At 42.8% G+C, this 11,361-nt stretch overlaps 1 non-coding gene across 1 annotated transcript; it reads left to right on the forward strand.

Moving 5' to 3' along the window:
- Positions 1-6,679: 6,679 nt before the first annotated feature.
- Positions 6,680-6,786, forward strand: LOC148801412 (small nucleolar RNA R71). Its single transcript, XR_016084881.1, has one exon. It is a non-coding gene; the product is annotated as a small nucleolar RNA R71 (small nucleolar RNA).
- Positions 6,787-11,361: the final 4,575 nt, after the last annotated feature.

The following is an 11,361-nucleotide window of genomic DNA, read 5'->3' on the forward strand; positions in this document are numbered from 1 at the left end:
GTCTCCCTGAAGCCTTATCACAATGGTCGGAGACGCTTCAGGGAGATAGAACCTCACAAGTGGCGATCTCTCCACCATATCCTCAAGCGTACCAATCAAGATGTGAAGCTTGACCTCGAATCCATTAAGAACTTGATCGATGTTTCATGCTTGAGATCTTCTGAGGCGTCATTGGCGGCAGTGGAACAAGGGAGAGTGGAGGTTGTGGGGGAAAGAGAGAGAGAGAGACCAGAGAGAGACCAAAGGCGAAGGGAGAGGTCTGAGAACAGAGAACGGAGAAAGGAGAGAGACAGACCAGAGGCGGAGGGGGAGATCTGAGAATGGAGAAAGAGAGACCAGAGGCGGACGGTAGAACAGAGAAGAGCGGAGGTTAAGAGAGAGAGAGAGTTGTTGGAAGTAAGCGCGTGTGATGTCTTCCTTCAGCCGACCCTTTGTCTCCCAATAAACAAAGCTTAACCTGGCCCCAACAAAGGGGTGCAAGTATGCAACTTGGTAGGTTAGCCTGAATTCAAACTCTTAAAAATTCAAATTCAGTTGTGGTTGAGGGACTCGAGGCCTTGGGCAATCCAACCCAAATCTTAACCTGGCTTATCTTTATATTTGCTTGTACAAATATTATTTGTATATAGTGTATAAAGGGCAACCCAATCTTATGTCAAGTTGGAGTAGGTGCTCAATTTAGGTTGGGTCAGGTTATGGTATTGAACAACTAAACTAATTCAACCTAATTTTTACTCAACTTTTGTTGGCAAACATTCTTACAAATGCCATGAAGGGATGAGAGATCCATCATATTGATGGCCAAACCCTGCAGGTAGGTTGGGCAAAATTTCAAAAATTTCTCTCTCTCTCCCATCTAGGAATCACATTCCCTGTTTTAGAAAATCTGCATTTTCAATGATCAATCTTGAACCAAGAACCGAACCAGATCTGAAACCAAAAGGTAGGAAAGGGATATACCTGATACAGAGTAGCAGTAACTCCCAATAAATGTGTTCACACCCAAAGAAATCTCCAAAGACTGCTCCCACTGAAGATGACACAGTGTAGGGTGGAGCAGAATCAGTAGTGTTCTTCCCAAGAACCGAATCCTTCAGCAAGAACTCAATGGAGGATGTGAGCACGACTTCAGATCAGCCTTTCTCTAAAGACTGATATCAAGAACTTTTCTTGATTGCTCCTACAAGAATGGAGATCGAACTGGAAATTGGCGACAACTGGAGGAGAATGCAGGGAGAAAATGGCACAGTCACACTTTTGCTGTCTTCTCTCTGTGTGATCTAAGATCTGATGTCAGGGGTTTTTGAGATGTAAACTGAATGGTTCGCCCCCTCCTCCTTTTATAGACTTAAAGAGATCAGCTCCTAATCCCATTAGGAGATTCTTGATTCAAATCCTTATTTGAATCTGGACTCTCTTTAAGTGATAAGGATAGATCCTTATCTTATCTGTAGATTAGATCAACTCTCCTAATCTCATTAAGAGGTTTCCATATCCAAATCTCTATTTGGATCTAGACTCTCTTAGTGGATAGGGATAACTCCCTATCCTATCTGCTGATCCAAATCTCAGATCCGCCCCTTCTTTAACTAATCAAATTGGACCAGTTCAAAATGGGCTTTAGGCCCAATAAGTCTATGTGCTCAGTAACCCTCCAAACTGCTGCCCAATTGGGCTTCTTTGTATGGCGTGGGACCCAAACATTGATCTACACATCAGCCACATGGGTTCAGCCCAGCCTTTGTTACAAGGCCTGGCCAAATACACTGTTATGAACAGTGAACCCCTGAGCCCATCACCATGGGCTCTTAATGGGCCCAACACTTACACTAAGTGGTCACTGGGGCAAGCCACCTTATAAAAACCCAGGGACTGTGGGCAGATGCAAGATTAGCCCATCAGGTATTACCCTCAATGGTCTTACACTTAACCTCTCAGCCCATAATGATCAAACACCGCCCGACAAGAGAGGACCTCTCCCTCAGCTGCAAGGAACAGTGCGACACTCTCTACTCACATGGATCCCGGGAATTAAAACCTTTTGCAAACATTTTGAAACCATAATATATATATATATTGTAAAAACAAATTTCAACGATTGAAATCGGTTGCCGGCAGCTTTGATTTCCATCAAAGAGAGTGCATCCCCGATCATTACCTTTGTCCGACAAAGCGGCTGATCCTATCACTATGATCACCCACTCAGATGTATTCTCGGACTGTTCCAACATACCCAGGTTTTGACCCCCTCTAAGGATCTCACTGATTGGCATATCAAAGACAACCCAATTCGACACCTAGTGCAGTATCATAATCGAGTCTAGGGGTCAGGTGTAACTTTCCAATTTTGCCCATCAATCTCCAAGGTCCAGGGCAATACTGGAAATCTGGTCCGGTTCAGGGTTTCAAGTAAACCTACATTGCATGTACCTCGGGTCTTACCTTGGCAGCTGAGACAGGCTACCCCAACCAACTTGGCGGCACATCAGTGTCAGCCTTGGCAAGATAAATCTCCCCAGACTTATCTAAGGGCTGTGGACATTCTAAACTTAAACGAGTCTCATATGTGTCCAGTTTAAGGGTATTACACAGAAACACACCATAATAACATGAATCAAATATGTACTTAATTCATTTACAATAAATGTCATAATGTACATCATTCTGATTGGAACTAAGGGCATAAAGTGTCTAACATGCCAAATGGTATCTATTTGTCATAATTTGAATTTGAATCCAAATCCGTTAACGTAATTTGAATTGTATCCATTAATAGGATCAAAAAGTAGATCCACACTTCAAAAAAGATTTCTGAGGGGGAGTGCAGTCCAAAAATCCCTAAAATATTTAGATATATATACTTCTATCAACATAAGATTAATACATTTATTTAGTAAAGGGTCATATAGGTTCAAGTCTCTTATAAGTTACTTTTTGATATAGGCGCATTCGGCTAGCTTGTACAAGGCTGACGCATGTCGAATGGAAGATGTCCACATAGGCTTACCATGAGGACGCTTAGGGTCCCTTGACGCGGATCAGGCGGACCCAGTCATAGGGCGCCGTGTGGATCTGGCAGAACATCTCGCCAGGCCCACGTACGGCTTGCATCTGGACCATCCGAGTCCAACTACTCATTGGAAGCTCTGGCTATAAATGAAAGAATGGTAGGATCCATCGTATGGACACCAAAAAGGTTACAGAATGGGTGAGCGAATTTCCAAAATTTCCTACCTTTCTTCCAACTGGGAATTGCATTCCCTTATTTTAGAATCAAATATTCAAGGATCTACTCGAATAAAACCAGACCAGATTTGAGCCAAGGTCAGGGGAAGGGTTATACCTAATATGGAGAATCAAAATCTCCCAACGTCAGTGTTCATGCCCAAAGAAAGATCCAAGATCTGCTCCCGCTGAAGATGAAACAACGATGGTGGGGCAGAACCAACTATGTACGTCTCACGTACCGAACTCTTCACAAGAACTCGTTGGAGGCTTAGAGCACCGAACTAAATCAGCCTTTCAGCAAAGACTAATATCAAGAACAAATTTCTTGATTCTCCCTTCAATGGAGTTCAAACTATGCAGCAAGGTGGCGGCGGCTGGAGGATATCCCTAAGGCTGAAAGTGGCATGAATGCAATTTTCATCTTAGGGAAGATGAGATCCTATCTCAGATTGCAGAGAGTGTTCTTGCAAAAACCCTAGGTCGAATTCTTGTAATTCTTGATTAGGGTTTTTTTCCTTTCTTAGTGATTAAGAAACCTCCTAATCCCATTAAGAGTTATCCCAATCCAAATCTGTATTTGGATAGGGGATAATCTTAATCCTATTTGCAGATTAAATCAGCCCATTCCTGATCTCATCAGGAGGTTAATCCTATCTGCAGATTCGCCCCCTTAAGTGGGTGATCATATCAGCCCAGTTTGAAATGGGCTTTTAGGCCTAATAAGTAATTAGTGCTCAATAAGTTTCCAAACTGCTGCCCAGTTGGGCTTCTTTGTATGGCGTGAGACCCAAGCATTGATCTCCACATCAGCCACAGGGGTTCGGCCCAACCTTTGTTACAAGGCCTAACCGAATTCACTGGAAAGCCCAGTGAACCCCTTGAGCCCATCACATGGACCCTATGGGCCCAACACTTACACTAAGTGGTCCCAGGGCCAAGACATCTTATAAAAACACAGGAACTGTGGGCAAATGCAAGATTAACCCATCAGGTATTATCCTAAATGGCCTTACACTTAACCTCTCAGCCCATAATGATCAAGCACTGCCCGACAAGAGAGGACCTCTCCCTCGGCTGCAAGGAACAGTGTTGCACTCCCTACTCACATGGATCCTGGGAATTAAAACCATTTGCAACCATTTTGAAACCGTATATATGTATATATCATATATATATAAATTTTGCAAAAATAAAATTCCAACGATTGAAATCAACTGCCGGCAGTTTGGTTTCCATCAGAGAGAGTGCATCCCCAATCATTACCTTTGTCCGACAAAGAGGCTGATCCCGTCACTATGATCAACCCCTTAATCCTCCCCCACACTTAAGATCTACATTGTCCTCAATGTATGGAATCTGCATAGCAAGAACAAGGAGAGAGATTTAAGAGGACTTCCCTGCTATCTATGATTAAGGTTTTAAGAAAGGAAAAAAACACAATCATAAGTAACAAAAGGAAAAATAATTTTTATTTTTTATTTATTTTTATTTTATTTATTTTATTTATTTTATTTATTTTATTTATTTTATTTATTTTATTTATTTTATTTATTTTTATTTTTTATTTTATTTTTATTGTTAGCACGACCTAAACATAACCTAAAAGCAAAAGAAAAAAGAAAAACAAACTTCCCTATCATGAATCGGATCCTCTAACTCTCTTGGTTGTAGCTTTCGGTGTGCTCCCCTTTCATCCATCATGGGCGAGTTCAGATTTGGAATAGGGGCCTGCAAAACAGAGGGTAACGGTTTCTCATTAGGAATATAATGAGCATTACCTTGTCTTGGCTTGAAACCTTCTTGGTCGTCCTCTAAATAGTTCATCGCCTTCTTTACCTCTTCCTCCATGACCTGCATGTTTTTACATGAATTAATAATGTAGCTTTCAAAGGGGTCATCTAATTTAGATGTGTTAATTTCAGCTGCACCAACATCAATGCTATTGATTGCATAAATTTTATGTTCAATTGTGTTGGGATGTTCCATGGTTTTAAATACATTGAACACCACTTCTTCACCATTGATTCTAAGGGTAAGTAGACCTTTTCGCACATCAATTAAAGCATCACTAGTAGCAAGAAAGGGTCTCCCTAAAATTAATGGCATCGATTTATCCTCCTCCATATCCAACACAATGAAATCAACAGGGATGATGAAATTCCCTACTTTAACTAAGACATCTTCCACTATTCCCCTAGGGTATTTAATGCTTCAATCGGCCAACTGTAGGGTAATAGTGGTAGATGTTAGTTCATGCAATCCCAGCCTTTTAAAAATAAAGTAGGGCATTAAATTTATACTAGCGCTTAAATCACATAAAGCTTTTTCAAATTCAGTATTCCCTATGGTGCAAGGTATAGAAAAACTCCCTGTATCCTTAAGCTTTGGGGGCAATTTCTTTTGAAGAATTGCTGAACATTCTTCGTTTAGTTTTACCATCTCACCATCCTCCCACTTTCTTTTATTAGACATCACCTCTTTCAGGAATTTGGCATACCTCGGCATCTGTGACAATACAACAAGAAGAGGAAGGTTAATATGGATCTTTTTAAGTACTTCCAAAAATTTCTCAAATTGTCTATCTAATTTAGCCTTCAAGACTCTTCCAGGGTAGGGGATAGGAAGTTTAATTTCATGTAAATTCAGTTTAGGGGTGCTTCCCTCATTCTCCTTTTGTAAATCGGCCATTTTAGCTTTCTTGTCATTTTCTGGGGCTTCACCGATTGTCTTCCCGCTTCTTAAGGCTATGGCGTTCACATGCTCTCTGGGATTCTTTTCTGTGTTGCTGGGCAACCTTCTTTCTTTCCTCTCTGATAACATGCTCACAACCTGCCCCATTTGAACTTCTAAGTTCTTAATCGATGCTTCATGGCTTTGGAATCTTGTTTCAGTAGCATTGATGAACTTAGAAATCATCTCTTCCAAATTACTCTTTTTTTCTTGTGGGGGCGGTTGTGGTTGGAATCCCATGGGTGCCTTTTGATGATTGTTGCTCCAAGAGAAGTTGGGATGACTCCTCCACCCTGGGTTGTATGTATTTGAATATGGGTTGTAATTTGTCCTGCCAGCATGAGAGATAAAATTAGCATTCTCATGGGAAATAAAAGGATTATTTAATTGACAATCAGAATTGGCATGTCCTATTTGTCCACATAAATCGCATGAGATGCTAGATGTTGTATTAATGGCTGCAATACTAAAATTATCCAGTCTTCTATTTAAATTGGCTATTTGCGCAGATAAGGATGCAAAGGAATCAATGTGGTGTACTCCCCTCTGATTGGTTTGATCATTGCTCCACTGGTAGCTGTCTGATGCCATCTCCTCCACTAAGTCATATGCTTCCTCTGGAGTTTTTCTCATGATTGTACCACCTGCGGCTGCATCAATAATGGACCGATTAGAGGGGGTAATACCATTATAAAAGGTTTGTATTTGTCGCCAAATTGGTATCCCATGGTGAGGACACCTCCTAAGCATCTCTTTAAATCTTTCCCATGCTTCATACAGGGACTCCCTCTCAAATTGAGCAAAAGTAGTAATATCATTAATTAATTTTGCTGTTTTGGAGGGTGGGAAATATTTAGCCAAAAATTTCTGGGTTAGATCATTCCAAGTGGTGATACTTCCTGCAGGGACCAATCTTTAGCTCTATCACACATTGAAAAAGGAAATAATCTTAGCCTAATAGCATCATCACTAACTCCATTATGTTTAAAGGTATCACATATTTCAAGGAAGTTAACGATGTGTGCATTAGGATCATCACTTGGTAACCCACTAAACTGAATACTAGTTTGGATCATTTGAATTATTACAGGCTTTATTTCAAAATTATGGGCATGGATGGTAGGCTTGCAAATGCTGGATGTCGCCCCATCAATGTTTGGACAAGCATAATCCAAGAGGGTGCCATTTCCTTCTGCCATCTCTCCTTCTATCTCTATGGCTGGTTCGCAACTAAGAACCTCTTCTCGTGCTTTTCCTTTGTTGAACCTTTGCAACAAGCAAAGGGTCCTTTCAATCTCAGGATCAAATTCTGCTAAACCTTCCTGTCTAGTGCGTGTCATGCACTAGTAAATCTGAACCAGCATAATTCGAACAAATAAATGAAAATAATAACAAAAATAAAAACAAATAAAAAGAAAATAATAACAGGCATAAAAGGTCCAAATTAATCAAGGTTAACAAATTCTAATATTATTTTATGATTAAATCCCCAGCAACGGCGCCAAAAACTTGATAGCTATGAATATATAACTCTAGCAAGTGCACTAGTTATCAAGTAGTATAATAATATCGTTCCCACGAGGATTTAACAAAATAAGTATTAGAATCACAGTCTTCCCTAATTATTTGGACAATCAAAATTCAGATTTTAGGAAGCAAGAACTACTGAAAATAAAACTGGAAAAAGAAAATAAAAACAAGGGTGATCACTAATCGAATATGCAAATGATGGAATTGCTAGGACTTTTGGTCCACCTAACCAATGCAATGAATATTGATTGGTCCAATTATCCAAAACTAATTATTATTCCCATAAGCTGAGATTTTCACAAATTTATTTAATATTCTCTCTCGAGATATACTAAACCTACGCCCATCAGGTAACCCTTCGATCTCTCGAGTAGAGCTCTCAAGATGAAAGTGCATTAAGTCCAAGAAAACCATTAAATTCATATGAATCATGTATATATATCTCTATATGCCATTCAATTCACACTATGAATTATTATGTCAATTATGTGAATTACTCTCTCAATTCATTCACATAACCCAAATCAATTAAGAGGTGGCCAAGCTCTTAATTGCATTAAGCACAATAATTCATAGACTATATAGAAATCACAATCTTGGATGAATCAAGAAGATAAAAATATATTCATTAACATGGTTAGGCTTTCCATAGCCCTAGCTTCAGTTCATGATGGAAGAATTAAAACAAACAAAGGGGAAGAAAGAACTCTTGAATTCGCCCATGGTGCTGAGATCTCCTCTTTTTGAAGTTTCTTGAATTCTTGAAACTTTCTTGAACCCTCCTTGACTGATTGCTCATTGCTTCTTGATTCAAATCAGAAGTTGAATGATTGAATGATTCAGTGATCAAGTGATCCTAAAGCTGGTCCGCCCTCTCCTTTATATAGATTAAAGGGGAGGGGGTGGTCTCCTACTTTCTCTTGAAGTTGATCTTTACAAGAAATAGAAAGTCCTATCCTAATTCTAATCCTATCTCTTTATCTCTTGAACTCAATCCTCTTATCACATCAAGAATTTAAATCTATAAGGATTCTTCTTGGTTTTTTGTTCTTGGATTCGTAATAGACCTCCTCTGCGAATTGGGCTTCAGCCAGGCTTTTCTACGAGTTGGGCTTCAGCTGCGGATTGGGCCTTCTTATGAAATTGCCCCAACTTCGGGCCCGGATTTGACTTCGATGAAGGCCGAATCTGCAAAAGCCCAAAACATGAAAGTTGTGGATTTTTCCCTTATCTTTCTAGTGGATCTTGAATCAGCCCATTCGGAGTTCAGAGACGCGAGTTAGGCCCAGATCACTGAACGATATTGAAACTGTGAAAAATCATCCGATTTGTCTTTCTTTGCTCTTGATGTCTTCTTTCATACCCTAGACCAAAATACAAGAGATATGAGTCCAATTAGATGCTAATTTAGTATAAAAGACAGAATAATTGGGGATAAAAATATGATAAATTCTACTCCCATCAAACTTTATTTATTTACATTAAATATCAAAAGTACATCAAAACTGATTGGAGCTAAGGGCATACAAAATTGTCTAACAATAAATGCAAGGCACCCCCACAAGGTAAGGGATTTTGGATTTTGGACCACTCAGTTCCAAACTCATTACGTATCTTGGGCACATACTAACATGATCGCCGGAGTCCTCGCCTCATGTAATCACCCGAGGCCTCTGACACCTACTCCCTTGCAGATTCACTACGTTAGGAACAACACCTCGTCCTCCCTCGGACACCCTTCTCAGCACTAGCCCATGGCTTCTATAGCATCTGAAGGAGAGATTTGCCTCGGCCTCCAGTCCTCGGCTCACCTCTCCTTTGGACCTTCAAAGCCTTCGGCCTTCCTTCGAAGCTTGGGAGTGAAATTACTTTGTTGCCCTTGGCCAAACCAAGCATTAACAATTGGCATCGTCTGTGGGAAACGTTGCTAAGACGATCCCCCAAAACACTACAAACTCAAGACCTCCTAAAGCTTCAGACACCATGGTACAAAGAGCCAGGAACCCCTAGAACCTGGTCACGAATGAACAATTTTAGGCAATCCTCGACCATTTGGAATACCTCGCGCAGCGCATGGAGCAAGCCTACCCCCAGGCAGGAGGTCCCTCCCGAGGTGACCGCCCCGCCGGGGTGTCGAATCATCGGGGATGACATGAGCACGTCGAGCCCACAACACTCGGCTTGGCTGACCCCAACGGGCTAAGCCCATTGAGTCTAGTAGTAGCCAACCCGCCAGCCCTCAACGTAGGAGAAAGAGACCTCCTACGTGGAGGGAGAACCCCCAGGATGAGGGCGGGCACCTCGGCCATCGTAGCGCTCATTCAAGGGCCGAGGGCCAAAGCCACGCCTCTCTCGCGCCAGTCTCAGACCACTGTGACGTCTTGAACGACCGTCGTGCCAGGGGAGAGGCGCGGTCCTGCCTCGGAGCATTCCGAAGTTCTTGCAAACCCTCACCATACCCGTGAAGACAGAGATGGGTGGCATGCTCTAGCCGACCCCCAATTTGCAGAGTTGTGGGCCAAGCTCGGGGTCGTCAAGGACGAGCTCCACCATGTCTGAGAGAGCCGAGATGACGCCTCGGCCGATCAGAGCAATCCGATGGGGAGGATGGATGCCTTCACCCTGGACATCATCTCTGAGCCACTCCCCCAACACTTCAAGTCCCCCACACTGGAGATGTACGACGGAACCTCAAGCCCCGACGACCACCTAGAGAGTTTCAAAGCGCTCATGATACTCTATGGGTATTCTGACGCCTTGACATGCCAAACCTTCTAGGCCACCTTCAAGGGAGTCACCCGTCATTGGTTCTCCATCCTCCAACCTGGGTCGATCAGCTCGTGTGAACAATTCGCCAACCTACTACTCGCTCGCTTCATCAGTGGCCGATGATGCCGGAAGAGTGTCATCTCGCTAATGTCTATCAAGCAGAAGCAGGGAGAGAGTTTGTAGTCCTACATCAACCGCTTCAAGAAGGAAGAGCTCGAGGTCCGTGACTTTGACCCATGGTCTCCATGCATGCGGCCATCAATGGCCTCCGCCCGGTTCGGCCCTGAAGTGTTCGATCACCAAGACCCGCCGAAGACGAAGCTATAATTCCTCAAGAAGGCCCGAAAATACATTGCAGTCGAAGAGGCTTCAGCCGGGGACCACCAAGAAAGGGAGGCCGAGCACCACAACAGGCCCCCTGAGAAGAAGAGGAAGGTGGAGACAACCACCACCACAACAACAACAACAGCAACAAGGACCACAAGAAGCCACGAGCCTCAGCCCTGGCTTGCAACCAATACACGCCACTCAACTCCACCTAGACGTAGATACTGATGCAAATCGGGGAGGAGAAGTTCATGAAGTGGCCTGAGAAGATGAAGAGGAACCCCAAAAGGGGAAATCCCAAAAAATATTGCAAGTACCACCGCGGCACCGACCATGACACAGAGGACTGTTATGATTTTAAAAACGAGATAGAGTCTTTCATCCAACAAGGGCACCTTAAGCAGTTCATGGGTGGCAAGCCCAGTGCCTCATCCTTCCAGCAGCAGCAACAGCATCAACAACACTTGCACCAGTAGATAGTCGGCGCCATCGACGTCATCGCCGAGGGCACGACCACGAGTGTGGCCTCAGCCTCGGCCCATAGGGCCTATGCCAGGCAGTTGAGCATCCACGGGCCTGTCCCCAAGAAATCAAAGTAGCAGGAAACCCTCTCCCTCACGGATGAGGACGTAAGGGGGGTCAAAGTCCCCCATGATGACGCTTTGGTGATCTCGCCATCATTGCAAACTTCGTAGTTTAGAGAATCCTCGTCGACACTAGCTCGTCGGCTGACATTCTCATCTATGAAGCTTTTCAGAAGATGAAGATAGCACCTGA

Source organism: Nelumbo nucifera, chromosome 3 (assembly GCF_055504915.1).
Source record: "Nelumbo nucifera cultivar China Antique chromosome 3, China Antique-T2T, whole genome shotgun sequence".
Classification (NCBI taxonomy): domain Eukaryota; kingdom Viridiplantae; phylum Streptophyta; class Magnoliopsida; order Proteales; family Nelumbonaceae; genus Nelumbo; species Nelumbo nucifera.